Below are 23,642 nucleotides of genomic sequence, written 5' to 3'. Positions count from 1 at the left end.
GTAGAGTTACACACCCTAACTGTATAGCCATCTTTTTCTGCACATGCCACGTTGCTCTGCTTTGGCCACCTCCTCCCACTGCCTTTCATACTCACTGGGATGTTTAAGAGACCCCAGCTTCAGCACCACCTGCCACCCCTTAAACCCTTTAAAATTTAAACTTAAAATTTGTAGCACAAATTCACCCAGGAGCTGTGTTGCCCTGGATCCACAGAGAGACCAAAAAAGCTTTTGTTCCCAAAAAAACAAGGGTTTAGTGGGACTGTTTCTCCATCTGGTGCTCAAGGAGGAGATGAGCTCCTCATTGCCTGGGCTGTCGCTCTGAGCCTGTGAGCTATTCACAGGCATCCCTGCTGCAATTTAAAGAGTAACACATTTCATGGATTTAAGGGAGTGGAGGGAAAAAAAAAAAAAAAAAAAAAAGAGCATTTGAGTAGTTTGAAGTTGTGGAGCCAACTGGCAGCAAAAGACAAAAATCACAAAAGGTCCCTATTTTTTCTGTTTTCTCTTTCCAGTTTTATGTTTTATTGGTTTTGGCTGGGTGGATCCTGCATGAGGAAAGAAGATTCAAAGGGATTGGGCTTGGCTGCAAAGTCTTTAGAGGGATGCTACCATAGAGAGCAAGGCTATTTCTCATGTGTCAAGAAAAAGAGACCCTGGAACATGAGATGGATCCTGCATGCCCAGAAACACAGGGCACAAGGGTGGCTTTAAAATAATATATATATATATATATATTTAACTTTTATAGAAGCAGCTTTAAAACAGGCATAAATTAGCCAGACCTTAGTGCTCTAAGCAGACAGGACCAGTGCTTGGTGGCTCCTCTTTGCCTTCTCTTCCATCCAGGCCTCACCTGTAATGCTCCTACTACAAACCCATCATGTTTACTCTGATAAAGCTTTCCCTGGGGGATAAATAGGATAGCAGGACACAGGCTGGTGCTCAAAAGGCCTTTTGATCAGCTGCTAGCAAATACTCAGTGTGAGAAAAGCACCTTGTTGCTGTCAAATTCACACCAATTAAGTAGACCGCACACACTGAAATCTCTGGCTAGCCCTGGCAGGAGCCAACTCACAGTGGCACAACTTCATTAGCGCCCACGGTCCCAGCACCATCACCTGAACCAGATCCAACCCAAAGACTGGCACTGCCTCACCCAGAGCAAAGCCTCCCAGCACTTGAACAAATTTCAGTGAGCTTCACCCAGTCTTCCCTGACTGGCTGCCAAAACCTGTTAACCTCCATCAACTCATACAGTCTCTGAAACCAGTGCCCACCACTGCACAAACACACAACAGCAGCATGCTTGTAGGAAGCCTACACTTTTAATCAGCCAAAGAGAGAAAAGGTGACCTTTCAATCAAATCAAACCACACAGGCTCAGGGGCATCAAGACCCACAGTGACAAAATAAAGAGTATGAAGAACAGCTATGAGAGTATCTATGAACCGTTGCTTGTCTTTCTGCGGAAGGAGGTTCTGAAGAAATACTTTAGACACATTTTTGAGAAGACATATTAGCCAGAACACTACAACAGTCAACCACCTTTGTATTTTTACCCTCCTTGGGCTGTAGGTGCAGTTGCAGATGTCAAGTCACAGCAAGTTACCACCTAGCAGCAAAGCTGCGACTCCCATCTCTACGTGCAGGGCTTTAACAACAGAAAGCATGAGGTAATGCTATTACCTTATACCTCCTCCACTACCCTCTGAACTACCTCAAGCTCAAAGAGGGTGGCTCAGCCAAGTTGCTGTGGCTGGTGCCTTTCAAAGCACACATCTTGCCTGGTGAGGAAAATGGTTTTGTAAAACCACAACTGTCACTCAAATCCTGAAAACTGCTCCAGCTTGGAGCGACACTTGCTCCTACCCTGCACTCTGCACAAGACCCTGCTGTTCTTCTCACCGGGCAAGCAGCAGCCCTTCAGTCTGAAAATTCACCTTCCTTTTCCAGGTCACCGAGGTGAACAAGTCAGTCAGGATTGCACAAAATCCCAAACAAATAGCACCAGGTGTGTTACACAAACCCCTGGATCTATGACAAGGAAAATATATGGCCATAACCTCCCCTCCAAATGCTTTCACAGAATTGTAGGGGTTGGAAGGGACCTCGAGAGATCATTGGGTCCAACCCCCTTGGTTTGGTTTTTTCCCCCTCCCCATTATCCAAATCTTTAAGAAACAACAAGGTACTTTGTATCTCCTTCATGATTGCATAATGTTCCCTTGGCAACAAGGCTTTTCTTGCATGATACAGGTGGGAGTAATAGCAATTTTTCTCCTTTTAAGTGTGATTTAGCAGACAGATACAAGAGCAGAAATAACACCACAGGCCCAGGTAACACCCACAGAAGGTAACAGTTCCCCCAGGGCTGTCACAATTCACCATTCAGGGTGACTGACGCTTTTCTTCTGCCATCATCTTCTTCTGTGCTGGCCCTTAAATGTACAGGAGTTACCCACAGCTGGACAATGCCGTGTCCCAACCCAGCACAGCTCGCTGCTGCCACCAGCCACTCCTGTCACTGTAGCTGGAGGTTTGCTCACCTGCCCTTGCACCAAGGGGACCGTTTACGTGTGTGAGCTGAGCTGGACGGGGAAACAACCCAACAGAAGATATGCTGCCTTTGGTTTTCACCCAAAGAGCCACAGGGAAGGAGGAAAGGTCTTGGGTGGGCAGAACTCCCTCCCCTCCTTCCCAGTGTACTGCATCTGGCTGGGATGGAGTTTTTCTTCATAGCAGCTTCCATGGTGCTGTGTTTTTGATCTGTGCTGATAACACACTGTTTTCACTGTTGCTGACCAGTGCTTGCACAGGGGCAAAGACTTCTCTGTTTCTTACTCTGCCCTCTCAGTGAATCAATCAGTTGGGAGGGGACACAACCAGGCAGATGACCCACACTAACCACAGAGCTATTCCATGCCATACCATGTCATCCTCAGCAGTAACAAAGGAAAGGCTGCGTTTAGAGAAGCTAAATCAGATTAAGAATCTTCTGCTCAGGTACTGTCTGGGCACCAGTCTACCCATGGGATATGGTGCTGCATCACCTTTGCATTACTTCTTTTTTCTTTCATCAGTCATCTACTTCTCCTTTGCTTATTAAACTTTTTTTGTCCCAAACCACAACTTTTCTTGCTTTTGCTCTCCCTTTCCTCTTCCCCCATCATGCTGGGGGAGTGAGCAAGTGGCCCTACGGTGCTTAGCAGCCTACCAATGCTAAGCCACAACCTTTCTGGCACCCACCGTGGGACTCAAGGGGCTCAAGATAACAACAGATGTGATTCATGGGCACTAGATGCAACTTCCAGCTGTTATACCTGTTTAGTTAGTTGATTGGCTGCCTGGATCACACTAGCACATCTGCCTTGGGAGCTGACATGCACATGTTCTGGTGCTCAATCCCTTTTTTGCTGCTCCGAGGATTGTTAATGACTGTTCTCAGTGTCTGCTGTTTGCTGCATTGTCTCTCCCTGTTTTGCTTTGCCTGGGAGAGGTATGGTGAAAGCACTAGCCTTGAGCTTAATTGAGCACTCAGGTCCTACCTTGCTGCTCTCCCAGTACTCTTGAGTACCACCTCAGGGAGAAAACCAGCATCTTCCCCCTTTTCTCCTGAGACATGCTTTTTTTGAGAGATGAAAGAACGGCACCTACCCATTCCTCCTCTCGAGGACAGGTCTTCAGAGCCTTCTTTAGAGCCTCTCACTTCCTTCCACATGCTCATGTAACCAGACTGATGTACCAGTGCATGCCGTGAGCCTGATCCTGATTTTGGTTACTGTTTGTAAGGTTAAACAACTAATTGGGAATGCCACAAGGGAATGTGCTCCGAGGCAACTGATCTCTGAGTGGCAGGGTGTACACACAATAGGTGAGCTCAGGAGGATAAACCAAAAGGAAACCCAGGCATCTCAGGGCTCTGGAGAACAGCATATTCCAAGTCAGATGTGACCTGAAAGAACAGCTATTGCAACTGGGGCCCCGGAGAGCACCAAGCCTCTGGAGAGATCAGAAAGGAAACTGATGGTGCAGGAGCCCTCGCTCAGGCCAGTCCGGGCAGGATACGCTCTCCACCACAGAGCCCCTGGCAGAAAGCACCTAGAGAGACCTTAGGCTGAGCTCTGGGGTTTTGCAGCCAGGCAACAGAAGGTCTGAGCCTTTCTACACCCTGACTGCAAAGGCGATACTAGCAGCATACAAGGGGGTTTCAAGCCCCATCAGATGTAGAACCCTTCCGAGGCTCTCCAACCCCTCCCTCACCTTTCCACAGTGCTAAATTTGCTTCAAAACCCAACTGGTCACCCCCAGCATCACTCAACGCTGCAGATTGTGCTGAAGGCCTGGGGACTGCACAGCAAAAGCGCCGGCAGCCTTGCAAGGCGGCAGCCGGAGCTGGAATGTACCGAGGGCCCCCGGGGACACGATCTTCCACTCGGCTCTTCCTCTACGGAATACAAAATAACAAAGAAGAAGGAGCCTTTGGCCATTGTTTTTCGGGGAAGGGGGGTGACGGGGAGAGGGCACGCGGCGCAGCCTGCCAGAAGGCATGGCTGAGCTAAGGAAGTCCTGCCTGGGCTTCAGTGTATCCGCTCCTCTCCAGGAGGGGCGGGGGGAGGCAGGAAGGAGAGAAAATATAGAACAAATGATCATATAACCCTTGAGAGAAACCTGTCTGCTCTCGGAGAGTGTATTTAGCCCAAGCATGCAGCGCCTCTTGCTACACAAAAGAAAAAGAGGAAAGAAAACCCCGCCAGTTCTTCCGTTACCATGTTCTACCACCAAAAAAAAATGGGAGGAAACAGATGTTAAGCTCTCCAGCATCAGGAAATTATCTCTTTCATGAGGGTACAGTTACTTCAGTGTATTTAGGTCAAATAAATAGGGAGAGAATCGTGACTTCTCTCCCTTTATGTTATGTCTCAGCAGACGTTTCAGACTCTCTCGGTGCTGCTCCAAAGGGCCAACCACAAAGTCATGTTCACACGTTCACACCACACTCCTAGATGACACAGGCAGGACTCAGCCATGCTCGAGCAGATCCCCACCTCACAGTCCCCCACCTCACAGTCCCCCACACCACGAGTTGCTGCAGCCCCTACAAAAATTCAGCATCTCTTATTTATGGGACAAGGACGGTTCACTGCTGAGGCACAGCAGCGCTGCAGCTTGCATACTACTTGTTTTTAGAGGTGGAAGGAGCATGGAGACTTGGGTGAAACATCTGCAAAAGGGATCTCCAGGCCATTCGCAAGCGCAGTTACGGCTTTCCGGTGCTGGGTTCCCCAAGGAGCACTGAGCAAGTGCCCATAGGAAGCGACCATAGAATTTAACCAGCATTTTACATGCTCTGCAAAATAAGTTACACGGGAAGTTAAACCCCCTCATTAGGGGCAGGAGGCAGACAGGAGAGCAGTTTGGATCCCTGTCCAGTCAGGAGCGGACAGACCTTCCCAAAACACTCAGTTTTCAGTGGCAGAAGGGAATCGGCAGCAATGGTCTCACTCCATCACCGAGGGCAGCCCACCAGACCAGTTAATATCGGCAGACACCACCTTCCCTGTGGCATCTGCCCAGCACAGTTCGCACTGGTTGAAGCCAAAGCTTTTACAGCACTGGAACCACGTTTGTGTTTCTGTTGATTCAACATTCACTGGGCAGACAGACAGATAGCTCCATCCCTGTATTCACAAGGACGGAACTCGAAACTTTGGTTTGAGTAAACCAGTTCACTCATGTATAATTTAAACATTACTTCCTTCCCATTTCAGGGAGCTTTAGAGTTTGGGAGATGGCTAAACACAATGAAATTAGAGCAGGAGACTCATTTTGCCTGCGGCTGAGGGAGAGAGTGAGTTGCTCAGCTCCATTCAGATAAACTGGACTTGTGCTGGTGCTGCCAGGGGAGGGACCAGCTCACCGCAAACACATGAGGCTTCACACCAGGGCTTGGTGGGCCTGAGGAAATGGTGTGACAGTGCAGAGAGGTGCCAGGCAGCTTACCAGGGTATCAGTACTTGACTCTGCATCACACTGAGCCTTAAAACCTTCCACCAATCCACCAATGCCTTTATGTATGCAGTGCCTGCACAGAAAAGGGGGTAGAGCCATCAATTAGCTCCTTGTGCAAAACTGAGCAGGAAAAACCTGACAAGAGAAGAACAGAGGTATAAAAGCCCCTGTTAACTGGAATCAAAAGATGAAGATGTAACAGATTAGTAGTTCCTACTGAAGTTGAACTTCAGAGCAAGGCTCTGCACAGAGCCCAGAAGGCTTTGGCACTGTACCAGCTGCTAACTGTTTCTCCAGATTCACCCAGCCAACCCATGTGCTGCAGAGGAGAATCTGCCCTTTGCCCTTTCAGCCGGCACTGTGTTTATGGGAGACATCATCCCCTGCACGCTGCTTCACGTTTTCATAAGCCTTTCTTGGCACCTCTACATTCTCTTGCCAAGAGAACTAAGGCGAGTACCAAACAGATCCAAAAGGACACTTTCGCTGTTGACATCCAGAACGCACAGGGACCCCCAAGAAAACCAGGGAGCCTGAGAAAAGAGTCATCTCCCAGAACAAGGCTACGCTCTGATGCACAATAGCTGTTTTTTCCCCAATCTTCTCAGGTATTTGGCACTGCCTGTCACCATTATAGTACAGAAATATCTGCCGTTACATGTAGATTATTTAAGCTGTTCAGTAGTCAGTTGAAAGCAGTTAATTATACGTAAGAACATTTAATTACTACCCAGTAGCAGATGTAGGTACTCTAATACCATAGCAATGAGCTAAAACACAACAGTACAGGCAGATTCAGGGGTCTACACCCATACACACCCCATTAGTGTCAGCTCAACAGCGTCGAGCTGCAGGCTGCATCCTTCAGGAGGATGCTGGGAGGCAACAACTTCACGATGCTTGTGACATTGCCGTGCCTTCTCAATCAGTCAATTTAGTAGAGATGCTTCAGGAACTTTACAACTGCGACATTTCTCCCCAACCAGCCCCTTAAAAATCCTTTCCTCCTCCAAAAATCCTGCGGTAAGAAAGCGTGGCTGTCCACAGGCTGAACAGAAGAACAGAAATCAGTAGCCAGCATTTAATTGTTTATATCTTGAGACAAAGATAGTGTCTAAATAATTGTCTATTGTATCCCAGAGACAGTACAGGAAAGCTCTTCCCCTAGCAGGGAGCCTACAGGTCACACATGCTTCTGCCATAGCATTCACTATAAATAATCTTTGGTTGAGCAAAGGTTTGTGCTAGTTACAACGCTGAGTAAGGCAGGCACAGTGTTCCTATCGGTTTCAGCCATTAGCTCTCCCCAGAGAGTGCATATCCTACCCTATTGTTCCTGCTCAAACGTTTGAAAGAATTATTTTTTCCTTGCTTCTTTTGTTTGGGGAGTTTATTTATATTTCCTCTTTGACATGGAATTACTACTAGAAAAAATAAGTGCCATCTTACCAGGCAGCTCACCAATGCCCGTATTGAAATCAGGTGTGGAGGGTCACATTTGTAGATCCATTGCCATAGTTACAGACCTGGCAATGCTTCAGACCTGCTTCTGTGTTAATGTATGTTCAGCTCAGGATCAGGAACAAAGAGCTCAGCGCCAACGATGGCCCCAAATTCACATGCAAAGGCAGGGACCACATGCAGCAACCAGCTCTCAAACATGTCGAAGAATTATTTCAGCATATTTTTCAGCAACACCCTGACACTACCCTGGCAATGTCAAAGGGCACCTCACACCGACTCAACTGCCTCCCTTGAAGTCCTGTTTCTATCTCTAGACAGGTAGAAAGCCACCCATTCTTTTTAAGCAGGTATATGGGTGAGATTTCCCTGCATTCTTTCTCCTAACAGCAGTTTGGACAGGAACCATGACTTCCTTCAGGTTCAAACAGGCCAAACCCATCATGGTGTCCAAGGAGGGGAATGTCAAAGTAATGATGCAAATGGGAGGGCTGCTCCCAGCTCTCACAAACAGGCTGCTAGGAACCAACCTGCCACACAGCCTTGTGTTAGAGCACAGCAAACCACGACAACCAACACCTCACATAAACACAACCACCATGGCATGACACTGGTCCCCGGTTTGCTCCCAGTTCCCCAAGCATCGCCCTGAAAACAGCCTAATTCATCGAGCGGAGCCTTTTACTAAAAGGCAAGGTACAAGCATGCCCTGAAATTGGCAGCACTTCTCAGACTGAAGCCCACTATATGGGGTGTAGACATATCTCTGCTTTCAAGAGCAGATGATTGCTTTAGGAGTCCTCCACACCACTTCTGAGTAAAATCCACAAGATCTCTGGGCATTTGATGTACCAGAGTGGCCAATGACACCTGCTGGGTGCTCAGCTACTGCCGTGTTCTAGGACATCTGACCTGGGAAGGCAGGTGGCCTTGCACAAAATTGCTTTCAGACACGTGAAAAACCCAATCTTGTGTTTCTAGAGAAGTACCCTGCTCTCTGGCTGGGGCTTTTCACCCCAGAGAGACAGAGCTTTTAGGGGTTTGACACCCACCTGCACCTTACTTTCACCTCACAAGGCAGGCGAATGATCAAATGCAGGCATGCCCACCCCACACCCAGAACCTTCAAAAGTCACAAGGTGCCTCCTAAACATGCAGACACCTTTCTTCTGCCTTCCCCCTTCAATAACAATGAAATAGAACCTTTATGTGCACCCAGAGCCATCACACGCTGGCCATGACCACACGGTTAGCCTGTGATGGCACGTGCAGTGCTTGCTTTGCAGGAGCTCTCAACGGGATGTTTGGAGCTCAGGTTTGGTGGCAAAGTGTTTTCTTGCAGTCCAGCTCACACAGAGCCAGTCCCCAAAGGCACATCTTAGAGGCCAAGACTTCCAAGCCTTAGCATGGCAATGCAAGCCTGCCCTGCTGACCCGAGGCAGATACTAAACCAAACAAACAGCTTTTAAGCGGGCTCTGTGAGCACATCCCCTGTCTGGACCACTGCACGGTCTCACCGACGCGGCTTTTCCCTGCAAAAGGGGCTGTCAGCTCACATTCCTCACGCACCGGGGCCCCGCTCGAGCCAGCCACACTCCGCTGGGCGACGGCGGCAGCAGCCGGCTCTGAACATGGGGAAGCCACATCGGATTCAATTAGCATCATTACCGATGAGCTTTTTCATCTTCCAGCCATGCCCCCGCCGTGCACCCCGCGGTGCGTGGGATGGAGCTGTGCTTGCACAGGTGGCCACACGGTTGCATCTCCTCCACCCTCACACCCTGTCCTCCCCACACATCCCCCCTTTTTTAGGGTTAAAAACCCAGCTAAGCAGGAGCAGCTGAAGGCTCCCTTATTGCTATTTACAGAACAAAGCCTGAATCTTTTTAATTAGAATTTAGGAATCCTGTTCCAAGCATTAGGCATCTTTTTATCCAAGCCTTTTCTGTATCTTGTTACATCTGTCCAGTAACTCCTCTTCAACAGCAAGTGAATTTATTGCTACGGGTGGCAAGGGACTAAACAAACTATAAACAGGAGAGGACAGGACCAGTCATGCTGAAAGTGCCTGTTGCATCCCCTCTAACAGTGCATCTCCACACCTCCTAGGATGAGCCCAGAACACTTACATCTGCACCCGTGCTATAACAGCACAGACAGTTTGGGAACACATGCAGGCAACATCTAGCTTGTGAAGGAATTGCTCAGCGCGTATAAAAAACGGACACATTGATTTGCCAGCTCACGTCACAAACCCAAATTCTTTCTTTGTCAGAGCATTTGGCTAACACTGAGCAGCAGTGATACCCTTGCCACAGCTTGGGAAGGCTCCAGACCTTCACAGCAGCAGGCCACAGCCAAACCAGCATCAGGCTGCACATAGAGCAGCAGCCCCTGGCAAAGCCAAGCACATGTATTTCTGCAAGGACGTGCACCCTGTTGGAGGCATGGGACCAGCCCACGTGCAGTGAGCAGAGGCACTCTGCCTCATGTTTTCCCCATGATTCAGTTCAAATCCCACTCACAGCCAGTGCAGGAGCTGCAGAAACTCCCACGCTGGTGCTCGACCTGCCCGCACAGGCAGGGCAGGGCCAGCCCTGGCTCCAGCTCACCGGTGCTGCCAGGGTTTGCAAAATCTGCTGAGTTTTCTGGATGTTATTCCAGCTTTGCATCTTATTTGGCGGGAGCTAGCACTCAGTACAGAGGCAAAACCACCTTGGCTTACAAGCCCTACGCTGGATCTTTGCTACGTGCTGACATGTTTCCTTCCTGTAGTAAAATGAACAGCCTCTCCCATACATAGACTACATCACTACCTCGAAATAAAAATCTTTAAGGAGCCAACGCTTCCTGTCCATCCCACTTGAGAAGCATCAAAAGAGCGCTCTGAACTGTGGTCATACCCAACTATTTGGCACACGGGCTGCAAAACACCGGAGGACCTCGGGATGAAGATGGTAAATGTTTTCAACAGGTTCCCAGTCCCAGTAACAGCACCTTCCCACAACCACTGTGATTCACCGTTCCCGTCACAGGCATGGAAAAAATGACCCCTTCTTCCTTCAGAGGAGACAAAAGAAGCGCTTAAGAAAAAGTGGTTAAGAACATGGGCTTGTCCAACAGAAAACCTCAGTAAAGCTCAGCTCCCACAGAAGACAGAGGAATCGTCCATTGACTTTAATCACTTTCAGGTGGCTTCTTGCCTGTCTTCGAACACGTGGTCCCCCTCCCTGGAGCAGCGTGCGAACAAGGGCGAGGGCCCAGCGGATGGCAGGGAAGCCGGCGCTGGCACCAGCAGCACAGCAGCTATTTCACAACTACTCACAGCAAGAAAATCAAGAAACCCGACGCAGTCAGCATGCCAAAAATAACCTCCCCAAAAGACACAGCGATTGGGAAGGGTTGCAAGGAGCCACCCTTGGCACACACGGGCAGGCGGGTGCTTTGGTCCTGACAGCGTCAGCTGGGGGTGTGGATACAGGAACGCACATCAGGCGGGGACTGGTGACGAAGGGAAGTCAGGAATGAGGCAGCAGGGGAAGCGCCAGGTACCCAATTAAACCCATCTTTTTGATCCTCACATGAAAGGCACATGCCCACGTTCAGTTTGTTTTCAACCCCAAAAGGAAACAGCACTGAACTTTCCTCCCAAGCTGCACCACCTTGTCCCATCTTTGGGAAGGGGGACTCCAACTCCCTGCTTCCCCAGCCTCAACGATGGACGGATGTAATAGCAAGAAGGGGCAAGGGAAGAGATAAATTAAACAAGCATCTAATTTGGGAGCTGGGTTATATGCTGAATATGAAGTTCTGACCCATCGTTACAGCAATGTGGCTCCATAACCTCCAGGTCACATCCGGCTGTCATTTATCCAGCCCCAAATGTGCTCTTCCCCCTGCCCTCATCACTAGAAATCTCAGTTTCAGGCACCTGAAACTGAACTCCAGCTCATTACCACCAGCAGAAAAAAACGACAGATTAATACAGAGTTCCAGAGGATACTTTGCTCAACTCTTTGCACAAGATCTTGTCTCAGATCACGACTTCTCTAGAAATCCTCCTGAAGGCTCAGGAAATGCTCACAGACATCCCGGCTCCCACCCAGCCGCGTCCCAGCCGCCAGGGAAGAGGGCTACACCTTTGGCATAAAAATCAGATTTCCCACTTACATGCTCAAACATGCATTTAGGTGCCTAAGCTCAAATTAGGGATCTCAATAGTCATCCTTGCAACGTTATTTATCTTTGTGGGGCTGAGGGGATGTCAAGAACCAGGGAATCGCAGCACAGAGGCATTTCTCCAGCACCACCAGACAGCCCTGGTCTCCAAAGACAATTCAGTGGCTCCTTCCTGCTCCCAGCAGAAGTTGAACCTGCTTTCCTGAGTGTGTCTGAAGGAAGACAGGCAATGTTTTTGCTTTCCTGACCAGTGCCCCAAGGAGTATGCAGCCATAGGATCTGTGTCCCCTAGTGACAGCACTGCCCAAATCCATGGAGCTATCCTGCAGCAAAGCTCTTCCCTCCAGAAATCCACTTTCTTAGCTTGTCAACTCTGTCTTATTGAACACATTTACACTAAAGCTGTAAATAAAGGTGAAACTTTCCAGGAATCAAAGCAAGGTGCCTGGAAAGATTATAGAGTAATTATTACTCAGAAAGTTCAAGCCTGAAACCATATGAATTGACTCCCTATATTTATTGTAGACAGTCTATGCAGCATTGCCTTAATTCTTTCTGGGTGCAAAACCCACTGATTACAATCAGAGGAGCATTAAGGAGTATAAACATGCCAGCCTGGATCATGCAGGGCTTCCCTATAACCCACTGCTTCGTCCTACATGCTGGACAAGGGCAAATGCTTCAGATGAAGGAGGCAAGAACTTCATTAATGAGCAACTATGAAATAATCCGTGCCTTGGAGAAAATTGCTTCTATGTCAAACATGGGTTGGCTTATGCCCTGAAATGCACTTATTTACTTCCCTTTTATACAACCATTTCAACCCAATGCCACTCATTATCTTCATAAAAGCTTATTAAACCACTTGGCTTTAGCTCAGTGTGCCAAGAAGTCGCAGAGACCAATTACAGACCGGAGAGAGGCCAGAAGGGCGATGCCTGCCCATTACAGGCACTGCTGTAGCATCCCAGAGCCAGAAAACATCAACCCCTGCAGAGCCAGAAGCAAAGACATGGCTAATACTCCAGTATATCCCTTCCACAAGGATCTCTGTTTGCAAGCACCAACATACCTGGTGCAGTTCGCAGCATCGGGCCTGGGCAGGGCATCCCACTGGATCACCCAGTCAAGGAACTCTGCACCTTTCCTGCCTGCACAACAGCCCACAGGCTCAGATGTTCGCTCAATGGCATCAGGCTTCCAGGGCCCCCTTTTCTCTTGCCTGGCCAACACGGTGCCTTTGCTGCTGGCAGTGGGAAGCACCCTGCACAGCCTGGGTACCGCTGGGCATGAAGCAGTGCTCATGGCAGAAGTTGCCGCTGGGCTAATGAGGTGATGGAAAGAGCAGACGACCTGTAGCGTCATCATGCTTAATTAAAACGAAGCTGCTCTGTAGCCAAATGCTTCCTACCCAAGCCCTTCTGCAGCACCGTCTTTCTGCCCTCCTTGCATCCGTGTCTCGGGGTAAAAGCACCAGAGAAGCTGTTCCAGGCACATATCCCCCCAGACCTTGCCACAGGACTGCCCTGCCACCACCTCACCTAACAACTAATGGACTCTTTTCCTGTTTTGCCTTCCCCTCAGCAGCCTAGGAACAGGAACTGAGCCCACTCACTTCAGCTGAATTGTTCCATGGTGGCGAGAGGTCCAGCACTGCGTTCGCAATCGGGAGACCCAAAACAGTTTCTTTATCATAAGGGATTGTGGCTGATCCCACACAGCCTGTGCAGGATCCCAGCAAACCTTCCTGTGGCTCTGCTTCAGGGTCAGTTTGTTCACTCTAAAGGAATTAAAAAACACACAGAAGAGGGATTAAGATCCATCTTCATCCCCATTAGAGTATTTAAGGTGGGGCCTTAAACAAATCTTCCTTTGCAGGAGCGGAAACCCAACACAGGAGCAACAGGGTGACTCCTTGTTACCCAGCTGAGAAAGCTCTTCATTAAAGTAGTTCCCACACCTCTAGATCTCTCCAGCTATTAATACTTTACGCCATTATCCCAATTCTGACAGAATTTGGTGGGAAAAGAAAGGTATTCTGCTTTCTGGGGAGCATGAGGCAGCCGGGGAGGTCAGCAGTAAAACCTACTGCCATGACTGCAGTGTGCAGCAGCCCAGGGAGCAGGGCACTGCAGGATCCTACTCAACATCACAAAGTGTTAGGGGTTGGAAGGGACCGTGAAAGATCATCTAGTCCAACCCCCTGCCAGAGCAGGATCACCCAGACTAAATCATGCAGAAATGCATCCAGGAAGGTTTGAATGTCTCCAGAGAAGGAGACTCCACAGCCTCTCTGGTCAGTCTGTCCCAAGGCTCTGCCACCCTCACAGAGAAAAAGTTCCTCCTTATATTCACATGGAGCTTCCTCTGCTCCAGCTGCACCCGCTGCCCCTTTCACTTTGAAACAAGTGAGGTGGCAACATGAAGTCAGTTGAAGCCACCACATCTGAGCCAGGGATGTGACGAGACATATGGCACTCTCCCAGCTCCAGCCCAGGTCCAAACAAAGCCCCATGTTGTTTCAGCTTCCACTTCAATATATCTTAACACAGCACCTGTCTTCAAGGTGAAGGTCCTGGCCATCATGCAACCATCTCCTTTGTAACTGACAAAATAACACATGGGAAACACAGCCCAGAATGGACCCGACCCACGTGGCTGCAGAGAGACCCTACACAAACTATACTCAGACGTTCTTTTTATTATTCAATTATATGTAACTTTTAAATTTAGCTAAAGGACCTTGGGCACTGCTGCTCAAAGCTCCTAGCTCAAACCAGGAGAGCCCCTGGGAGAAACCAGCTCCCTACAAAAGTCTCTTACTGCTCTGCTAAGACAGGAGGAGCAATAACAGGAAGAAATTGTTTTGGCAGGACCTACACCACAAAAAGTAAACTCACCAGCCACTGTTGTATGAAACCTCACTGGAAAACACACACAGCCACCCACCCCTGTGGCTGCAGACAACATTCCCCGGGGTCCAGTGGGCTCCTGGGCATCCTCCCTGGCTGCACTCACCACTGCCTGTCCCATGGAGCCACACATGGTGAGGTGTGAAAATGCTCAGAAGCCACCACCTTCAGCCCTACTTCTACAAGCAGCCACTCTGAGAGTGATGGCAGAGGGTGACCAGGGGGCACGGCACATGTAGCTCTCCTGCTCTCTTAATGCCAGAGTCTTTTTCAGCTCCAGTTTGCAGTGTGGAGATCAGAGAGTGGAGGAGAAGTTCAGGATGTGTTCTGCAGCCAGGAACACTGCTGAGCTCCCTACGGCCGAAGGGTGAGATGGGAGGATGGTAACAGGGTCTGGGGATGGTGCTTTTGCTCGCTGAGGAGCACACTTCCAGTGCAAACCAAGCTCCTTGCGCTGCTCAGAAACCCTGTGGATGCTCTCTTCCTCCTCCTCGCTCTCCTCTGTGCTGCTCCAGCTCAACCAGGACCCTGGTGCCACCCTCCAGGCACCCAGCTGGCAGCATCCTCTACACTGGAGTGGGCAAAGGCCAGGCACTGCCGTAGTGCTGCCCAACACCAACCGCTTGGCTGCAGCTGAGACCCTGGAGGCTTCGTGACCGCACGGCTCGGGCCAGACGTGTGACTTCATACCACTTCAGCTAAACAATTCCAGGGCTGAGGACAGACACTCACATCAGTGGCATTGTTTTTACACACAATAGGCAGTTCTTATACCCGCAAATGGAACGGGACAATATTAAACTGATTAACAGTTCTCTCAAACAAGTCTCTGAGTGTAGAGGAGGCCTCTAGCAGACAATGTCAACCCAGTTTCAGTGGGACAGCATCAGCTGCTACCCCGCGCCAGCCCGGCGTAAGAGGAGCAGCAAGAGTGAATAAACTACAGCTGCTCCCAGCGTGGCTTGTTCAGATGAGGGACACAGGACGGCTGCCACCAGGCTCCCCATCCCTCTGCCAGGCTCTGCTCATCACCATAGCATCAGAGAAGCCTTTTAGCTCGCTTTCTCACGTCAGCACATAGCAGCAGCAGCCACCCTGTTTACCCAAATCCAGCAGACCCCCTCAAACCAAGGCCGGTGTCTATCAACGTGAAGATACCAGCAGCCTGCCGCAGCAGCAAAGGCACCAGCATGCATGTCCTGCAGCCTCACCAGCCAGGTGTTAGACCTGAAGGGGCTCACCTCCTCACCTTTGCATGCTGGCAGCTGGACCAAGACAAGCCCCCAGCACCAAATTTCCCCCCAGGATGCTGGCAGCTCCATGCTCAGAGGGGCTGGCTGCCTGTGCAGGCTCTCCCAGGCTTCACTGGGGCAGCTAAAGCTCAGCTCTTGGGGAGCAGTGTTTGCAAAATCCCACGGAGCTTCCACGCTTCAGTCCACCCCGGGCACACAGTGGCAGAGGAATGTCACACACGTGGCTTCACTCTTTACACCTGCCCCAGTTTGGTGTTTTCCCTCTTTTGGGATAGTAGCCAAAAGCAACCGAAAAACCCAGCGGGGGGGGGGGGGGGGCAAGGGTGTGGGCAGGCCAGGGGCTGTCCCCACAGCAAGGGGGAGTGTGGCTGGGACAGCAGAGCTTTCGAATCCTCTTGCTCTTGCTGGTGGACAAGTCGTAAGCAGAACATCACACGCAGCCCCGCGCAAGGGCCTGCGGTTCACGCGGGCGAGGAAGGGTGTTTTGCAACACAGATAGCACAGCCTGGGAAGCATGGCTATCGCTGCCAACCATCTAAGCCACAGACATTAGTGGAGGGAGAAAAGCCCAAAGCGAAAGCACACACAGGCAGCGCAGCGTTTGCTCCAGCATCCAGATAAGCAGCTGAGGCACAGACAGGTTAATAGGCAGCCCCAGTCGTGCCACGAGGCCGTGGCAGACAAGAACAGAGTCTGCCACGTGCTGTGCCTGCCTATTTATGCCTGCGCAACCCAGGCCACGCTTTTGGCATCTCAAAGGCAGGGTTTTGCTGGGTTTCTGTATCTCCCCCACACCTGCGTAACGCTTGTTTTGCGCCACCCAACACGCCTGCTGCACATCACCCACAAGCAGAAGCAGGTTAAGCAGCAAGAAGCTGCAAACTGTGATGAGGGACCATGCCCTGACTCTGATTTCATTCCACATTTCCCTTAACCCTGAGGATTCCCATGAAAAACCAGAGCGGTGAGTTGGAGCAGAAACACAGGGATGTGGGCTAAGCATGAACTCTGCCCAAAACCAGCTCCGAGCTCCGCCGGCAGCCCGGGATACTCTGCAACATCCTTTAAACACAGTGAGACATTTTAGGATGTGAGCAAGACCGAATCCTGCTCTTACCCCAAACAATAGGCTCTGCAATAATGGTGCAACCAGAATTTCCTGTGCGGCGGCGCGCGCCAGCTCCCGGGAGAAAATGCCATGGGAAAGCTCTGCCACGAGAAAAACCGCTTCACAGTGCTGGGGCAGCTCCTCCAGGCTCCTGGGGACACTGTTTTTGCAGCAAGCAAAGCACTACGACCAAGTCCAGGCCGGGAAGCAGGCAAAACCACACCAGCGGCTCCCAACAAAAGCCATCCAGCCTGGGAATGGCTGTGGATAATTCATTATCACACAGAGCCTTTTGCAACATCTGGACACAGCTTGCTCTCACGGATATTTCCTGCACGGTCTTTATGAAGACATCAGGTTGGAGCGGATTATGATTTGGTGGCCTCAGTTCAGCTGGGGCAAACCTGCACAACATCACTGTTCTCGTGGTGCGAGAAGCTCTGGAGCAGGGCTGGCCCAGTGCATCTCTCCAGTAAGGCAACTGGTCTACAGCTGGTTTGGGCCCCAGCAAGTAAAGAGCCATCATCGTTGGCACTGCATCAGACACAGAGAGGTGGCAACTGCATTCAACATGCTCCAGTTGGAGTTTCTACCGAGAACAAGGGATCAAAACAGACTGCCATCCCAAAGACAAAGAAAAACAACTTAAAAACTCCTACAGCAAAACCACCAGCTCTGCTGGGCTCAAGGATCTGAGGAGAGATCGGGAGAATTCAGTGGAACTGGAAAGGACTAAACCCTGCTCCACACTCAAGAGATTTTTGCCTTTCCATCCAACAGCACGGTGCAAGAGCTACAGACCTGAGGCTCTGCTGCTGTCCCCTCCTCAGCCCTGGGGCCTCTGACCATCCTCCTCAGCTGCAGGAGAGGCCATGTCCAGTGCACAATACAGGGTGGAGGACCACCACACTCCAAAGTCTCATCGTTACCACCTCTTTAGCTCCACTTGTGACACTCTTCATCAAACCTTGGTGTCATTCAGTTTTCTATGGTCTTTTTCAAAGAGGGGCAGAAACCATTTCTACACGGTCTTTTGGCCCTAAAGTTAGTTAATTGCCTAAAGCATCCACAGCAAAATATGGAAAACAGAAGCTTCTTCTTTTACATCCAGGAGCACCTGCCTTTACACTGCACAGCATCAGCCCAGAAGCCCCTTGCCCTGGACATGCAGAGAGCACAGCACTTGCTACAAGCAGAAAAAGGCCAAAAAGCAGGTGATGGCACATACGCCTGGGTTAGCAGCAACCCCAAACAATTTGGGATGCTTCAGGAGACCCCTCAGAACTAACCCAATTGGTGTGTCCCTTGCTGCTGGATTTTGCAACAATTTGTGCTGTATATGTGCTAAGCACATCAGTATGGGCTGCTCAGAGACCTGGCACTGGGATCTTCACTGAGAGACAGCAAAGAGACCAATTTTCAGAACAGGAGAGCAGTAAAGCAAAAGCAAGATGTTTTCAACTCATTTCTTCAACCAGCTCACCTAACCTTTCTGTCTTGTTCTCCCTAGGTATCAGGAGGGGATGAGAGGTGTCACACAGCAGCTCCCACCAGCCAAGGTTGCAGCAGAGTGCCCCCAAGGGCAGGACTGTCCCCCACCAGCACGGGGAGGGGACAACAGACAAACCCTTGCAAAGCATCTTACAAATAGCCAGATGCACCTTCAGCAGATAAAGCTTTAAAGAGAAAGAAAACAAAGCCATGATCTCAAGATTAAGGAGGGCTGTGGCTTTGGGGTGGGGACAGATGAGGACAGAGATGGCATGGCCAGAGAGCACGGGCTGGCTGGGACCCCAGATCTGACACACAAGAAAACCAACCTCCAGAGCCCAAGCAGAGCTCCTTCTTGTTTCCACAGGGAAGGACTGGCTTTACGGCCGAGTGCCCGACTTGGGTCAGGACAAGCAACAGGCAACTCTGCATCTCGTTCAGACAAAGAGAGATGTGGAACCAGATGGGCCGATACCCTCTTCCTGGAAAAGAAGAGTGGGGGAACCATGTGCAGCAACCTCAGGGCAGCCTAAAGCATCGACCTGCAGCAAGAAAAGCCGTGTACTGGGAGATAGCTGGAGGGACTTTTAAGCGACTTCACTGGAGGACAGAAATCATCCAATGCCACTCCATGATTTCTTATTTTAATGATCACCCACTGCCCCGCCAGCGGCAGGGAGACAGGTAACTGCTCTCCCTGCAAAATTCACCTGCTAGCGTGTAGGTGCCCAGTAATTTGGTCACACCATTTAGGCACCGAAAAACCCTTCTTCCCCGAAAGGCTGTGCTTTCCAAACATGCATCACTGCTGCCTTAACTATCAAGCCAAGCTCACTCTGCCCGTGCTACTGAAATTTTGTCTGATGTCTGCCAAATGCCCCCTTCTGGCAAATCCTCACTCGGGTTTTCGAGTGTAGATGAAGAAAACTCTGATAAATCTGTCACTTAACGGAAAACTAACGCTGCGTCCTGATGTCAGCACCGAACCCAGAAATAACCTCTGTTCCACAGACACCTCCTGCATTGATGTAAGAAGGCCAAATACAATAAACCTTAAATAAAATTTGTTCTAAAAGCCCCACAAAAATCAAAGCGGATGATGCTGAAACACGGCTGGCAAGAGGCCACTGGACACGACACGTGTCCGAATCCCTGGCTCGTGGTGCTGGCAGGAGCCTGGTCCATGGAGGAAGCCAAGCTGGGAACAGCACCAGCCACGCAGGCAGCTGAGTGACACCAGCACTCCTTTTGCTTCTGGTTGCTCCTGCTACTTCTCCTGGTTTTTTTTCCTCCTGTTATTTATGGGAGGCTTTGTTGTTGTTGTTGTTTTTTAAGCACAACAAAGTAATTTTATTAAATCAGCTAATATTATTGCAAAAATTGGGGAAGTCTCTGAGCTCACAAGACAGGAACAAACAGGCAGAAATAACTGGTCGAAGCATAGCCAGGTTGCAGTAATTAACTGTGTGGTTTTCAGCTCCCAGCCTCAGATCCTGGGGATTCCCGAGACTATTTCTGAGAGGTCCTAGTAAAATAAGTCCAAAAGCCATTCTCAGGCTTCACCCGAAAGGTTCACAGGAGCCTGCAAGTCAAAAGGAGTAAAAAAAACAAAACCCACTGTGCAGGAGGCAGAGAGCAATTAGCACTCAGGAAAACAAGCGGTAACAGCAGTGGGAGAGAGCAGGAGACTCTGATGCTCATGGAATCATAGAATGGTTAGGGCTGGAAGGGACCTTAAAGATCAGCAAGTAACCAGCATGGAACCTGGGGAACCAGGATGGGAAGAAAGGACATTTGCAACAGGTATGGGATGAACCAAAAATGGAGCAAAAAGCCAGAAAAAAACCACTATACCCATGCCTTTTGGTACCCAGGCCCAGTCACTGTTTCCAGACTGATCTTCTCAAGGCAGACCTTTCCCCAGTGCTTCCAACTTAACTCATCAGGACGCTCTCCCAAATGAGATGATGCATTTTCCCTTCCCCTGCTTGCACACGTGCGATGCACCTGCTTCCTTCTCCTCCCACAAGCAGCTTCTGCCCTCGGCCCACCGAGGTGCCAAAAAGCTCACGTCCCGTCTGCGCAACAGCCACTGCCCAGAGCTCTGGTTTGTGAGCCCAACCAGCAGCTGGTGGAGCACCCAGGCTCTGGGACAGGAGGAGAGCATGGCAGCAAGCTCACTGCAGCCTCTCTGAATGATGGGGCCGATCCCAAGGCCCATCCTGCTCCATGTGCCCCCCCCAGCAGGCACCCAGGTGCTGGTGACACGGGAGGACATGTGTTTTTGCTCTGAGTGGCTCTCATCATGTGTCCTCTGAGGATCCTGGGCAACATGGCATACACCTCTCCCACCCTCCCTGGCGCAACCACTTGGTCAGTTCTCCTTAGAGGAAGGTGTAGAAATCAAACTAATTCATTCCAGCCACACACAAGGGTGTGAACAGCATTCACATCGCAGCAGGGAAAGGAGACGGCACCCACAGAAATCCAGCACTCCTAGTCCCTGGCTGGTCACTCGTGCCATCAGGGACCAAATGCTGCTGGCAGGAGCCAGCGCCAGGAGCTCAGGACACAAGCAGAGCAGCCCAAATGCCTCTGAGCAAGGTCTCCAGCAAAGCATCCACCTGGACAAGTTAGCTTACTTCAACAGACATACATCTGGCTCTCTGAGGTGCCCCAAAGCCAGCCAGTGACGATGCCATGGAAGGGGTGAGCAGCATTCCATAAGTATTTGATTTAAAGAGTTACAGTATGTTTAGACACTGCTCACTGCATCACAGACTGAGGTTTTCCTAACTGGTAGCCAACAGAGCCGCTGAGCCCCCCACAATACGACTTTGGCACCACAGCCCTGCTTGATTTCCAAACAGAGCTGGTGCCGGCAGCACTCGGGGGAAGGCGTCGTGCCCCATCTTACAATATACAGCGAGGGAGGAGCAGGGAGGTTGTATTGCCTGTTAATCCCAGTATTCCGAACTATCTCATCTAGTAAACGTTCAGGCACAAAACAAAACCACACAGGTGGAGATCCCGACACCTCAGAGGCACCCTCCAGCCAGGCTCTGTAAACACATGAGTAAGACTTTCTCGCTGGGGTTGCCCCATCGAGCTTCCCCAGAACTACTAAAAACCAGTAAGGACTGAACCCTCCCAACCAAAAAACAGCCGCCACGGCCAAAAGAAATACTCTCTTGGGCTCAAACATACTTTGAACCAGCCTGGGGGAGTAATGACCCGGTTCTGAGGCGGTTCACACGAGCGTAAAACCGGTATAAACTACTGAAATCTGCACCCTACACGGCGGGGGGTAAAACCAGGCTGCGGTCAGAATTGGGCCCCCCCGGCAGCAGCTGCCCAGCTCAGCCCCAACTGGAACTTCCTCAGCAGCGCAAGGAAAACAAACCCCGAAGCCAACAAAGAGACGTTTCCATTACACGGAGGCTTTATGGAACCTACTGTGAGCCTCGCAGCTTCGGGATAGTGCCGGGGGGGGGAGGGGAGGGGGATAGGGTTGTCCTGCAGGTACCTGCGCAGGGGGTGACTCGTATTTACCAGAACACGGAGAAAAACGATGCCACCGTCTTGCCCCGAGACCCCCAGATCCGGGTGCCGCCGCCCCCGCCCGCCCCGGGACCGGAGCCGCCGCAGTGGAGCCGCCGCGCCGGGCCGTCCGGTGGCGGGGTCCCGCTCTTACCTCACCGCATGGCACCGGCGCCGCACGCTCACACGGTCCCGGGAGATAACCGCACCGCTCCGCCGGCCTCTTGAAGTTGAAATGTTTAAAAGTTTAAAAAAATTAAAAACTTAAAAACTGGGAAAAGGAGAAAAAGAAAAAAAAAAAAGCACCCAGTGGTGCGAGCTGCTCCGAGACACGTTCAGTTAAAGACAGAACGGGATGGAGAAGGGGGTTGCCCGGGCCATGCACGGCCCCGTCCGCCGGGCCACCCCCGGGACCCGGCTCCCGCCGCCGTCCCGGCTCTGCCCGGGGAGCGCTCCCCGCCGGCCCCGGGACCGGCCCGGGACCCCCGGCCCCGGCCCGGCGCCGGCACAAGGCTCAGAGAGCGGCGGCGAGGGCCGCCCGGGGCCGGGCGAGAGCCACCCCGGGGGCCGGCGGCCGCCCACGGGCAGCGGGGCGCGGGGGGCGCCCGCCGAGGCCCGGCGCGGGCCGCGCTGCTCCGCCGCCGCCGCGCATCCCCCGCAGCCCCGTCCCGTCGGGGCCCGCCCGGCGCCGGCCGGTGCTCGCTGCGCCCGGGCGCTGCCCAAAGCCAGGAGCACTAACAAAAACAACACCGAAAAACTACTGTTTCGTGAAGAAAGTCCCAAGCCGGGGTGCGAGCGGGAGCCCGGAGGGAAACTTTCCGCAGCCGGTGCGGCGAGGAGCCGTGTCCGTCCCGTGTCCCCCCCGCCCCGTCGGCAGCCTGCGCGGCACCGCCCGCCGCCCCGCGCCGCGCTCCGCGGGGGAAGCGCGGGGGAGGCTCCGCGCCCGCCGGACCGCTGGCACAGCCCGGGGGCTGCGTCCGGCCCGCGATGCCCAGAGGGGCAATCGGCCGGGGGGGGTGAGTTTCGGGGGAGATGCTGACGCCGCTCACCGCAGCCCCCAGGGGTGGGTAGGCTGGCGGGCGGGGGGGCGGGGGTGTGTGTGTGTGTGTGTGTGTGTTCCCCCCGCGGTAAGAACAATCGGAGGAAGCGTGGCCACGTCTGCTCCCGCCGCCGGTGTGTGTGGCGGGGCCAGCGGGGTTACAGCCCCATCCTGCTCCGCAGCAGCCTCTCGCCAGCCCTCGCGTATGGGGAAACTGAGGCTCGGGAGCCTGGCACTGGGGATCTGCAGGGCACAGCCGGCCCGGGCCACCTCTGCACGGGGGCTCAAGGGCACCGGCCTCCAGCCCCGCTTGGGCCAACACCCCAGCTCTGCAGGTACCAGCAGGACGAGGACGCTGTTTTAACCACGAGTCAGACCCCAAACGCCAGGCTCCACCGCAGCTTTTCCGCCGCTATCTGACAGCACACGTGGTGGGATTCAAACAACTACTTCAATTCAATGCAGGCTCCTCATCCCTGAGCAGCAGTGCCATCCCAGCCCAGGCTCGCTGGCATTCTCTTTCCAGCCTCTTTTGTCTCCCTCACTGGGAAAAAGACCATTTCCTTCCCCACCTTCCTCCTCCTCTCACACAGAGAAAAGACCTTTGACCAGCCACCAGCCCACCTGGGCAGAACCAGATCTTTGGG

Source organism: Gallinula chloropus (genome assembly GCF_964237585.1).
Source record: "Gallinula chloropus genome assembly, chromosome: 11".
Lineage (NCBI taxonomy): Eukaryota > Metazoa > Chordata > Aves > Gruiformes > Rallidae > Gallinula > Gallinula chloropus.
The sequence above is the reverse complement of the archived record's forward strand: the minus strand, read 5'-3'. Positions refer to the sequence as shown.